Genomic DNA, 12464 nt, shown 5'->3' with positions numbered 1-12464 from the left:
GCGCCGCTGGGGCGGCCCCGGAGCCGAGCTGGAGGGAGGGATGGAGGCAGGGCGGCCGTGCCGGCACCTCCCCGCTCCGGGGTGGGCAATGCTCGGCTCGGGGACTCACCCAGCACCAGAGCCGGGCACAGTCTAGGGGCAGGGGCATGCACCAGAGCCGGGCGCAGCCCAGGTGCAGGGGCATGCACCAAAGCCGGGCGCAGCCCAGGGGCAGGGGCATGCATGGGAGCCGGGCAGGGGGCATGCACAGCTCTCAGCACTGCAGGGCCTCCGATGCCCCCTCTCCCCCACGGACCCCCCAGTGCTTGGTGAAGCTGGCTGAACTCTCAGCTTCTCCCAGCAACCCCACCCACCTTGAATGCCATGCAAGACTTTGCCCAACGATTGGAGTTGGTTTAATACAAGAGATCAGACGGACCCTAAAATCCTTGTCTGCCTTGCACAACTTTGAAACGGAACGGGTGCTTAATGCGCCCCTGGTTACTGGGATGCATTTGGGAGCCCTGTTGGTCTGAGACAGAAAGAAAGGCAAACATCTAGAAGTGTTGGGTTGGCATATTAGACCCCCTGAAAAATTGCACAAAAAAAAAAGACGTTTCTGCAAGCTTATATCATTTTTTTTGTTGCAGTTTCTCAGGGGGTCTAATGAAAGGTATCCCCTGAACCAAGAGTTCTCGATTTTTGCATTACCTTTGTTACGGTGCATTTAGTTCAGTACAGGCAGTCCTCAGACTTCGACACAATTGGTTGCTGAAAACCACGTCTTAAGTTGAAACGTAACTTGGAACCATTTTTCCCATAGGAAACCAAGTGATAAATGGGGGATTGGTTCCTGAACCGATACCCTATTTTCACCAAAAATAACCTAGAATTTTGTACTCGATCAATTATAGATGAGTAATATAGCTACATTAATGTATTTATATTGTAAATAGCAATCATATTGATTTGGAAAGACTTCTTTGCTGGACTTTTTGGAGGGCTCTTGGCTGGAGTCTTCTCAGCAGTCTTGGCTGCAGGTTTTTGTGGAGTCTTGTCTTTCTTCAAAGCAGTGCCCAAGGAAGTTTGGACAGATGTTCTCCAGGGAGACGGGTGACACAGCTAACTTGTTTGCTGGCGTGGCGTCACGTTGTAAAGTCGAACATGACGTCAGAAAGTTGAAATGGGGTGTCAATTTATAAACGTTGCAAGTGCGAAACGTAAGTCGAGGACTGCCTGTACTTCCTTAGTGAAGTAGGAAATGAATGCACAGAAACCAGAGTTACTGCACGTGCATGATTATTTTGTGATGCTGCTGTGCATGAGCCTAATGACGCTGCGCAGTAGGCTTTTAGCGCAGGCTTTAACCGCCATGCTACTGCGCAGTGTTATTAGACTAATGCTCATCAAGCATCTTGTGTAGACGCGCCCACTGCAAACTCCTTTCATGTTGTGACCCCTTGTTCTTGTCTTGTGCAAGAGTTGGTCATCCATCCCTATTGACGTCCTCTTCACCCTTTAGTATTTTGGAAGCCCTTATCTGGTCTCCCCTCAAGAGTCTCTTTTCTAAACTGAATAGGCCTGGCCTCTTCAGTCTCTCTCTGGCCAGTTCAGTACAGGAGAGAGACGGGCGGTGACCTGCTGAAAAGGGATCCTAGAGTTGTTTCTGGAGCGGAGGAAGAGCCTGCCTGGTGCACTTCCGGCTGAGAGCAGCTGCGCACCCATTGCAACAGATCAGGGGTGGGCAAAATGTGGCCTGGGGGCCAGATGTGGCCCACCAGGCCATTCTATCCAGCCTGCAGGGCCCCTAAAAAATTTAGAAAATTCATATTTATTTGCCCCTGGCTGCCTGTCATGCGGCCCTCAATGGCTTGCCAAAACTCAGTAAGTGGCCCTCCACCCGAAATGATTGCCCGCTCCTGGATTATATGCTACTGAAGTACTTTTTGTCCAGGAGCCAGCCGCCTGTAATGCCGTCACCACACTTGGCTACCTGAAAGAAAGCAACTGTAGCAGCAGACAAGGACCAGATGGTCCAAGGGAGAACTGACAGTCCCTTCTGGTCAGATGAAGCTCGTTTGCAGCAGAGGTGTGGGACAAAGATGCCTTGCAGCTATTCATGCTGCACCTGTTCTGCGGACTGAGTCAGGAATTCCCTCCTCGGGGTTGTTTCTAGCTCCAAATATTTCACACACACTAACTATCGTAGGGAAAAAAATCCTGTGAATAGATTCAGTTCTGCAACTTCACTTATGTCGTGATGACCTTGACACTTTACCTGCAAGTGTTAGGATAATGTCAACAGTAAGTCTGTCTGGCCACATTTGAGGAAGTGTTGAAAATAAATATAAATGTGAACACTAATCTATTAGGAGTTGGGGGTGGGAAGGTCTGAACCTGCTCCCAAGGACATGGCTGACAGACAGTAACTCTCTTCAATCCAACTGACTGCAATGAGCTCCCAATCATTTTCAGAGGTCATCTCTAGCTGCTCGGCGCCAGTTGAGCTGTTCTTCGAGAACCAAAATCATTCAACTTGAGTTTTGCAAAAGAAGCAGAGAGCATGGGGACCAGCTGTGATGTGTCAGCTGCTGTTTTGTAGCCCAGGGTTTTCTTGGTAGAAGGCACTGAAGATGCAAAAACCCCCGAGCTCTCAACTGCGGTCTCTGCCTTCCATCCTTCTTTCATGCGTATCGCCCGGTGTCGAGAACAGTCTCCAAGTTGCAGTTTGCCCGTTCCCTTCCTCTTTTCTGATTCTTTCCTCCAACCTCCCTGTGCTGATCTCCTCCCTGCTAGTCCTCGTCCACCACACCACATCTGAGCTGTGGTTCTGTGTATTGTATTTGCCCAGCGCCCATAGATGAAACCAGTGACAGGCTGCATTGGTGAAGGAGGTCCACCCATGCAAAATCAGTATCAGGACTTCCGACTAGCAAATTTGTTGGCAGCCGTTGTAGAGAGCCCAAAAACTGAATTGGCTGCAGGACTTTCACTTGTATATATATACTATTTGGTTTTTTTGGTGCTAAATTCGTAATAGTATTATGCTTCAATAGCTTCACCCACCGTATACTTGTCTGTAGATTGCAATAGCCTTTGCTTAATATCTTATTCCATGTTACTAACCTCAGTCTGCAGTTTACAAATATTTGCATGGCTTCCTCCTCTGCCTCAGAAATGTTATAAATAAAATGCAGTGACTCACAGCTCGCCTGATTCGTGTGGGGCCTGCCTGCCTTCTTTTATGGGCATGCCAGCCCTTTGGCAAGCGTCTCTTCAAGTTGCTGGCTAGTTACTCCAAGTTGCTTCTACATTCTTTTCTCCATGTATTAGAAGAGGCACCAAGAGGGCAGTAGCGGTTTATGCATAAACATGACGCAAGAGACACGATATAAAAGCCACACAGTTCTGATTACTGGCTGCTGGCCTGGACGAGCACATGCCCATGCATACGCCCACGCTGCCCAGACACACTGAACCTCATCTCTGCTTCTGGATGAAAGACCGGGCCCACTACTAGAATGAAAAACAATACAGCGATCCATTTCATTATATATATATACATATATATATATATATATACACGTTCAGTTTTGGGCCTCTCTACAAAAGCTGCCGACAAATTTGCTAGTTGGAAGTCCTGATACCGGGTGCCTTGCATGGGTAGACCTCCTTCACCAGTGCAGCCTGTCACTGATTTTGTATATATAAAAAGACGTGGCTAGCTATATTGGTTTTCACTCTAATAGCGGGCACTGTCTTTCATAGATATATACCAGTGAGTGCTCAGCTTCACTGTGGGTTGCTGTTAAAGCATCTGATACTAGGGGCAGTTTGTTAGTGATTTGAGCATGATTTTGGGAACTGGACCGTTTCTGAACTCTGCCACTGAATCCCTATATAACATGAGGCAAGTTGCACAGCCTCTCTATGTCAGTTTAAAATGGGGTCTACCATAATAACATGGGCACAATGATAGTAGTTGAATAATGTATATAAATCACTTATAAAAATTAGAAGTATAGCTGCTGTTATAATGAAAAAGTACTATACCCTACCACCCAAATAATATATATACACACACACACATATATATATATATATATATATATACACACCCCCCAAAGGAAAAAAAAATATATATATATATACCCAAAGAACCTTGTCTGCCTATGTCCTTAGACAGACATGGCTACCACTACACACCCCTATACCCTACCACAACTTTCAGTGCTAGAAAAGCTGAGCCAGGGGAATTGCAATCTCAGTGTCGTTCCAGCTAGCAGTGCAGACACAGCAGTCGCCATGTCTGAATGAACAGTCCCATTCTTCTGCTTTTGAATGAGTTGGAGCTTCTGTTTCCCGGCAGGGATGCAAAGAAGAATATACTAACCACAAACTTGGCTAATGAAACAAGGAGGGGCACTTCGACTGTAGAACCAGGAAAAGAAATGGAGCACAGTTCAGTGCAATAACAGAGGGGTTGACATCAGTGTCCTGGCAGCATTGCACATTGGGGCAGACCCTCACAGATATTGAAGTGCCTCTGTCCCACGGAAATCACAGTATTTAGGTGCCTGAATCTTTTTCGAGGTTCTGGGCCTTTCTGCTTAGCTTTCTGCTGTATATGGTTTGAAATGGCCATTTTTTTCTCCATTTCCTGAACTAAATGATTGGAGTTTTCTTTTGTGCTGTTGCTATGATTCACCCCAGATGTAGTTTCTCTTTAGCAGCATGTTAAGCAGTCCCTGAGCACAGTGTATAGCAGTCTGGTAAACACGTTAGGATCACTCAGGGAGCAGGATGCTGGATTTAAGCTGTTACTGTTTATTAGGCAATCCACTTAAGGCTTCACAAACATCAAACGTGGTTTTAACTTCTGAAATATTTAAACAGTACTCGTACCCAAATGGAATCATTTGCTTTATGATTCCTCTGCATTGCGATGTTCATCATTCCTCGTGCAGCAACTTGGGCGTGCTAAGCAGAAATGTTGCCTACTGAACGCAATTTACTGCAAAAGCAACCAGAGTTGTGTGATGTGTTTAATATGTCGGTACATGAGACAATTGCTAATTTTCAACAGCATTCAAAAAGTTTTCTGTTTCATTCCAGTTTTTGCCCAGCTTTTCCTAGCCACTCCTGCTGTACTGTTACACATCTGACGCAGGCAGGCAGATGCACACAGCAGGTTCTGGTCTGTTCTTTTTCTTTCTTTCTTTTTTTCTCTAAATCTTATCATCAAAGAACTATGCCTCGCCCCAACAGAAGCATTGTCCTGACAGTACTGCTGTGGTCTGACCATTTACAAAACCAGTTTCTTTTCCATGAACAATGCCTTCAGGCGATGCCACTACTGTAGAGAAAAGTAACAATGCCATGGTTAAAGTTAAAAGCCAGTTGCCAGTGTTTCTCCTATAATATATGATATAGGATCTATATCATCAGCAAAAGAAAAAGGGGGCAGCTCTCCCTCTGTTTTATAACTAGATTTTAATTAATTATATTCGAACTAGAATATTTTTCAAGGGCAGAAAATGTTAACCTGGTATGCCATGATGCATCTCAGGGGTCCTTTGTTTTAGCATATGTTAAAATAAGATACCTACCAAGATCCGCTGCTAATGCTGTGACTATTACACAAGTACATTTTTGCTTTACTTTCCCTTTTCTGGGGAGGGGGAGTCCGTGCTGCTACATCATTCATCTTGCAGTTATTCCAGACACAGACAGCCTGCTTCTGGTCGCTACATCCTCTCTTGTAGTTCCCAGTGTGTTTGTACAACATATTTATCCATATGCTACTGAAAACCAAGGTTTCTCAAATCTCGGGGGGAGGAGGATGGTATGGTTAGATCCACGCAGAAATGTTTACAATGAAAAATTTAAAGCAGTGAATTTTGGCTCCTCACGTATGGAACACTTGGCGGAGACAGGGCATTTCCCATATTACTCAAATCAAGCACAGACAACACTGAGCATTACACCTAAAAGACGAGTAGAGAGAGTGGCTGCACACAAGGCTCTTGACTAGAGCTAGGAAGCAGACTTTCCACTTTCTAAGCAATTCTGCAACTTGGAGTGAAAACACCAAGCATGTCCTATGAAACACGATTTTTTTTTCATGTTGTTTCAGGTCAATCAACACATTCTGCTTTAATGCTGTTGAAACGCTTCATTCCAATTTTGATTTTTTTTTTAACTACATTATAATTTATATTATACATACAAAGAATTGTACCTTGCCTGTTAAACAGCTCAGTCACTTGCCCTTCAGGGAGAATACTTACTTCCCGAATGGGAGAAGGGGGAGTGTTGACAAAAGGTGTGACATGCAGCTTCCAGCTAAGCACTGGACCTAGCAGCTAGACTCAGGAAGGCAAGGATACAAATGGAAGAAAAAGACACAAATTTGGTGATATTCATAATTTAACATGCGTAAACATTCAGTTGTTTGCTAAGTATGACTATATAACTACTCCTTGGCAAATAACTAGTTCTTGTAATTCTTCAAAATCTGTGCTCTCACTGATTAATATAATCTCAAACTCTCTTTCTTTTCCATGGCATTTGTAGAGAGGCCTGTTATGATGTGTGATATGATTATACAAGTATCAGGTGAAGGTGCTGATAGAGGCAGGTTGCACATGTACCATAAATTACACGAAGGGGTCACTCATTTCCAGTACCTCTGTGCATTGCTACCTCCGCTGAGTTTATTCGGTAGTCTGAAAAGTGCCCCGTCCAATCTTGCCTGGATGTGTGCAAGAGCATCCGACTCAGAAGTGGGGACCCAAGTGTTGATAAGATCTGGCCCGCAGATGCGTTGCCATGTCAACCAGCCAGTCTGAGCTCTGAAAGGAAGATGCTGTGGTTAAGCCAAACAGGTTTGGTGCCTCAGCGCTGTGTTTTGTGGCTTCAAGCACAAACTGTACCGCTTTCTTCATGACACGAGACCTTGACTGCAGTGTTGAGGTTGCAGCAAACGTAAGGAGTCTCCTGACAGGCAACCACTTTAAATGTCATTTGCAAAATATGTCCAAGCCAGACCAAGCCACATTTGTTTCTAACTGCTGAATCCTGGTAGATAATATGGAAAGACCTTGGCGTTTCTGCTTGTCTCCGTGTAGTTGTTTCCTATGACAACTGCATTCATAACACACGCACAGCTCTTTCCCAGGCTGGCTCACGAGCAGGGCTGACCAGGTTTAGATGCAGTTTGGACTGTATCGTTTTGCATGCCTGCAGTTCATCGTTGGAGTCCTTGTGCAAACCCAATGTGACAAAGCAAAGAGCCACAGCAAAGTTGGTGTGTCCTTGTGTGTTAGTTTTGTAAGGCCTTTTACTGACCCAAAACTTCTACCATCTCAGAAATGTTCACAAGTTTAATTAGAAAATCCTCCTGTTATGGCCAGACTTCCAGTCTTCTTCTGCTTGCCTTGTCTGTCCAGGGGCTAAAGCAACTGGAAACCCACCTGATGTACCCAGCTAAAGCTTGTCCTGCCATTAGAGCCCTAGCTGTATGCTACTCCCCTCTACTCAGGCAGAGGGAAAAATGTGTAGTTTGAGCTCACAACATTAGGGATTGGGTTGGGAATGGGCATGAGCAGGTCAGATTAAGACATAATACTTGAGAGACTGCTCTTAATTACACTGGTTTGGCCTTCATCTGGCTGAATGATAAGGGAATGGCCCATGTAAATGAAGCTCCTTTAGCTGTGCTGAATGAATTTGGCTGCAACTAAGGATCTGCCCCTTATTCTGGAAAAATGTTGGGGCTAACTTGTTTCACTGTGACTTTCAACCATGGGCCAAAACCACTTTCACGTGAAACAGTTGAGGGTGTGAAAGACTAATTAGCTCACTCCTTTGGATTTTGCACCAAAACATCCTCAATCAGTAAAGATCAATACTGGAATTTGGTATACGGTAGTATAAGCTGATTATGTTATAACTACTGTACAAATTTGTGTCAAGTTGTTCAACTTAAACTTGAGTCATATACCATGAGCAGGATCTGAGCTGCCAGTGATGAGGCGGGAGGAAGTTTCTCACCTTGCAATTGTTTTGCGATTGCTTAGCAACACTAAAAACACATATTTTATATAAATGGATGGAGACAGAAAATCAATGTGTGAAGGGCCTCAGTATGTCAGGGCTGTTTAGTACCATTAAAGAATTTCAAAATAGCATTGTTCAGAGGGATCTACATTTTATCTAGATATTCATTTACTAGAATCTGTCCAGGCAACAGAGAGAAAAGTGTGACATGATTATTTTAATGAAGGCACAAAACTCATTGCCCACTATGCCTAACTGGTCACTGTGAACTTTGCTTTACCTAAAGCAAATATTCAGAAAGCAAGAATGGAGATATAGTAGATATAACAACACGTGCAGCTCAATGGCACTGTGCTTACTGCTTGCAGGAAAGAGAACGAGAACAGGAGGACTTGCTCCATGATTAAGACACCGCAGGGGAAGCAATGTCCGAGGTCAGATATCTAATGACCAAAACAGATGTACAGTACCGTGTTATCATCGGCACACTGGAGGTTCAATCATATGAAAACGATGGCAATAGATGGGGTGTCCATACTGCAAATACGTGTTATTCAGGAGGAAACCATTTCACAGAGGCTTAATGAATAGATGTGTGCACAGACTTTCAACTATTGCCAAATGCAGTGTGATTAAAACTAGTAAGGAGAGGCTTTGTTTGCCATGACATGAGCCCTAAACCATTTGTTTCCTGCTCTCCTGTGGATTCAGAAGACACCTCCTATGAAGACTTACATTGGTATGATTCTCAAATATACATGTGAGGTCTTGCATAAGAACATTTTGAAGAAACTCGGATTAGTATCTCAATATTGAGGGAGAAAGGAATGACTGAGTCTGGCATTTAGATGAGAATGCAAATGGCAATCATAAAAATAAATTTGTTTCAGTTGTCAGAGAAAGGCAGATAAACAATTAAGGAAAACAATTTACGTGGTAGAAATAGTCATGGGAATATATTCAGATCTTAATAGAGAAGGAGGGATAATGAATAAAGAGAAAAACAAGAGATTGGCAAAACTATATGGTTTCTTCTGCTTCTCAAGGGAGACCACTGGGGACTAATTTCCTGAATAGACCTGAAAATAACATTTTCAAGCTTCTCAATGTTTGGGAGTGAGAGAAGGCCAAATTCTGCTCTCAGTTATTTCACTGCCTTCAGGGGAGCTGCAGTGTTCATGAAAAAATCAAATGGATTTGCATCTGCTTATGCCTGAACTCCAGTTGGCCCAACTACGTTTATATCCTGATTTACATTCAGTTGAAAGCTACACGTCAAAAGGTCCCAAAATGTAGCTTGCAGGTCACAGATGAAGCTGTAGCCACTGCCTGTTCAGTAATAACCGACTGACAAACTTCAGCATAAGCCCTGTGATTCTCCTTATTGGAGAGTGGCAGGTTATGGTGATCTAGGGAACGTAAAGGATCATTGAAGATTCGCTTTGTTATGTAGCCCCTAGTGCGAGGTCCCATCCAATGCCACCATGAGCAACGTTCAGGCACCCTTGCTGTAGACTACACATGTAAAGAAGAGCACAACTGGACCCAAGGAGGATAATGGCAATGAAGGCACTAAAAGAGAGAATAAGCCAGTATACAAAGAAATAGAAAACAAAATGAGACCTAGCCAGAGAAGAAAATTCCTACAGAAACCACAAAATGTAAGTGGTTAATGGCAGAAAAGCTCAAAACCTAAAATAGAAAAGAAGGAAATGCCAAACTATTAGTCATTTCAGAGTGATTCAAAATTATAAAAGAATAACAGAAATAAGTTATTCATTCTTACAGAGGTAACTTCCACAATTCACAAGTAGTTCCAGCAACATCAAACTGTTCTCTGTATGTGGCTGTGTGCATATATGCAAACCAAAAAAAACCAAAAGAGGCAAACAGGAAGCAAAATGACAGAGAGAGAGGAAGAGAGAGCCTGAGCACGTACATCTTATTTGATTTTCTTGTAATGTATTTAATTTATGATTTAGTCATTGCTGATATCACTGAATTTAGGTTAGTTTCCTGTCATACCCATTAGTGCAGGGTGTACTGAGGGCGGTGACGCTTCTGCGTTGTCCCACAAATGCTAGCAAGGGTCAGGTATTTTTCTCTAGTCGCGGATCACTTGCAATATTATAAGCACTATTACCAACAATATTCCAGAATAACTGGCATTGGAATGCCTTACCTGGATTACCTTCTCACTGCTGTTTTGCTTACTAGGTTTTGGGCTACATAACATTTGTGTTTAAAAAATCAGAGTACAGAAAGACAGACATGTCATCGAGGGCCATTACAATCTTTTATGCCAACAGAAAAAGCGTGGGGGAAAGTTGCCTTTTGACAGACTTTCGTCTCTGGCAGGTAGAAGATCAAAGAGGTCATAAGAGATGTTGAGACCCAGCTTGTCTCTCTGCCCCTATGAGCTACAGAATTGCTCTGTGTTGGACTATGCCAGCATGGTAAAGGTGATCTCGGTGGAGGGGCAGTGGATAAGGAATTCAGCGCTCCTGGAGATTAGGATAAATCCTAATTTTTACCATCTCAAGAGTATGATAGAAGACTAAATTGTTTACATATTTCCCCCAACTGATTGGCATACAGTTTTCCCTGATAATACTCATTTGGAAAAGAGCTGCTGGGGTATGATCTGTATTCAGCTGCTATAATAGAAGGAGGTGAGCAGAGTTCTCACGCAGGAGGGAAAGTGAGTGCTCTTAATTTTGAGGGCCCACATAGACTCCAGTGAGGAAACGAATAGCAGGTATTAATATGTAATAGCTATGTCAGCTCAGAAGTCAGTTTAGAGCTTGCTCCTTTAGCTGTAGAAAAACCCTGTAAATAGAAAATGGAAGATGTGCTGCCTAGTAGCTGATGATGACATTCAGCTGATGATACTCAGGCATCTTCTGAACATTAGTGAGCCTAAAACATCATCCTCCACTTTTGTCTTGTTTGCACAGACTTTGATACTGCCTTCCAGAGGAAAGTGAAACATCCCCAGCCAAGAGATTTCTTGCCTGAGGCAACAGAAGGGCTGTCGGACAATACTGCAGCTCCTTCATGGCGTATCAGGGCATGACGAGAGGTCTGCTGCTCTTCCGTAAAGCCTATGAGCTGGGTAAGGCCCTATGTCTGTCTACAAGCAGTAGACAGAGCTGCTATTTTAATGGGAAATTCAAACGCTTCAGTGAGACAAGTGAAGTCAGCCATCACTGAGGCTTGCTTGCTCATGTTTTCAAATCAGTCTGAGAGCAAACTATATCACGCATGGGGTACAAGACAACTTTAAATGGGGACAACCGCTTAGGCCTCAGTGCTTTGGGGTATGACCGTTTTGGGGTTGACATAACTGGAAGACAAGGTATTTCTTCTGCCATCTTGAGGTCTGTCACTTGTGTGGGACCTCCAAACAGGAAGGCTGCCTCTATGGGGAAGACTCACACACACGGGCATATGTACACCTCACATTTTTTGCCCTTTCATGCGCTGCAACTGCATGTCTCTTTGCACGCGTGGGATTTCCTGTTGCTTTAAAAGTCTCATGTGGATTTAAAAGTCTTGAAAAGTCTTACGTTGATGGTGAGAGAAAATTTAGCCACTTTCTCATGGTCTTCCCCACTCTCATGTTTGCTGTGGTTCCAACGTCGTGAAATTGCGTGCATGTTCCCCACATGTTGCTGCCACCGTTTTGTTGCTTTCAGAGGACGGCAAGCCTGTGAACACGGGTGTGTTGCTATGGGAAGCAAGGAGCATGGCAGCCTTCGAGAAGCCTGGCTGCTCTCGCTGATTCACATGCAACCTTGACTACATAGAACCAGCAAAACAAATAAAGCAGGCTTTCAGATATCTGATTTTATTCCAAAGATCTCTACTCAAAAACTCATTCCCTTCTAGGCTGCAGTCAGGAACACCAAAAGAAGGATGTGCTTCAGAACCATCATTGGTATAGTAAGGAGATGGAGGGCAATATGGAGCAATGGGATGATCATACAGGGAGATTTCCAACAAGGAAGAAAACATACTCTGGACAGAAAGAGTTGGGGGCAAATAGAGTGGCCACAGGGACTTTGGGATCTAGAGATCCAGGGAATAAGTGAGTACCTTCCTTCTGGGGCTTATTTAGCTACTGCTTGGAAAGCACCTGGAGATTAGCAGTCGGTGTTGTTCCTGTTGGCTTTGCTGTGTCAATCTAGTTAAACAAGAAAACCAACTATTGTCTGAAATGCCATGACATCTGTTAGAAGGGCTTGTCGACCAAGGGAGGGAGTGTTTTTTTTGGTTAGAGCATGAGATTAGGAAGGGGGAATCCTAGGTCCTGCTTACAGCTCTGCTGCCGACTGTCTTTGTACCCGTGAGCAAGTCTCTCAGTTGCTCTGTGCTTCAGTTTCCCCGTCAGTACCGTGGTGATTGCAAAACTTGCTTTCTTA

At 44.0% G+C, this 12464-nt stretch overlaps 1 protein-coding gene across 1 annotated transcript in view; it reads right to left on the bottom strand.

Moving 5' to 3' along the window:
- The window catches only part of GSN (gelsolin), a 37006-nt gene extending 33862 nt beyond the window's left edge, over positions 1 to 3144 (bottom strand). Inside the window, exon 1 of the mRNA XM_025193953.1 lies at positions 3106 to 3144. The gene's annotated coding sequence lies outside the window, so the exon portion shown is untranslated. The remainder of the gene's footprint in view (positions 1 to 3105) is intronic.
- Between the last annotated feature and the right edge of the window lie 9320 nt (positions 3145 to 12464).

This window comes from Alligator sinensis, unplaced genomic scaffold (assembly GCF_000455745.1).
Source record: "Alligator sinensis unplaced genomic scaffold, ASM45574v1 scaffold611_2, whole genome shotgun sequence".
Lineage (NCBI taxonomy): Eukaryota > Metazoa > Chordata > Crocodylia > Alligatoridae > Alligator > Alligator sinensis.
The sequence above is the reverse complement of the archived record's forward strand: the minus strand, read 5'-3'. Positions and strand labels throughout refer to the sequence as shown.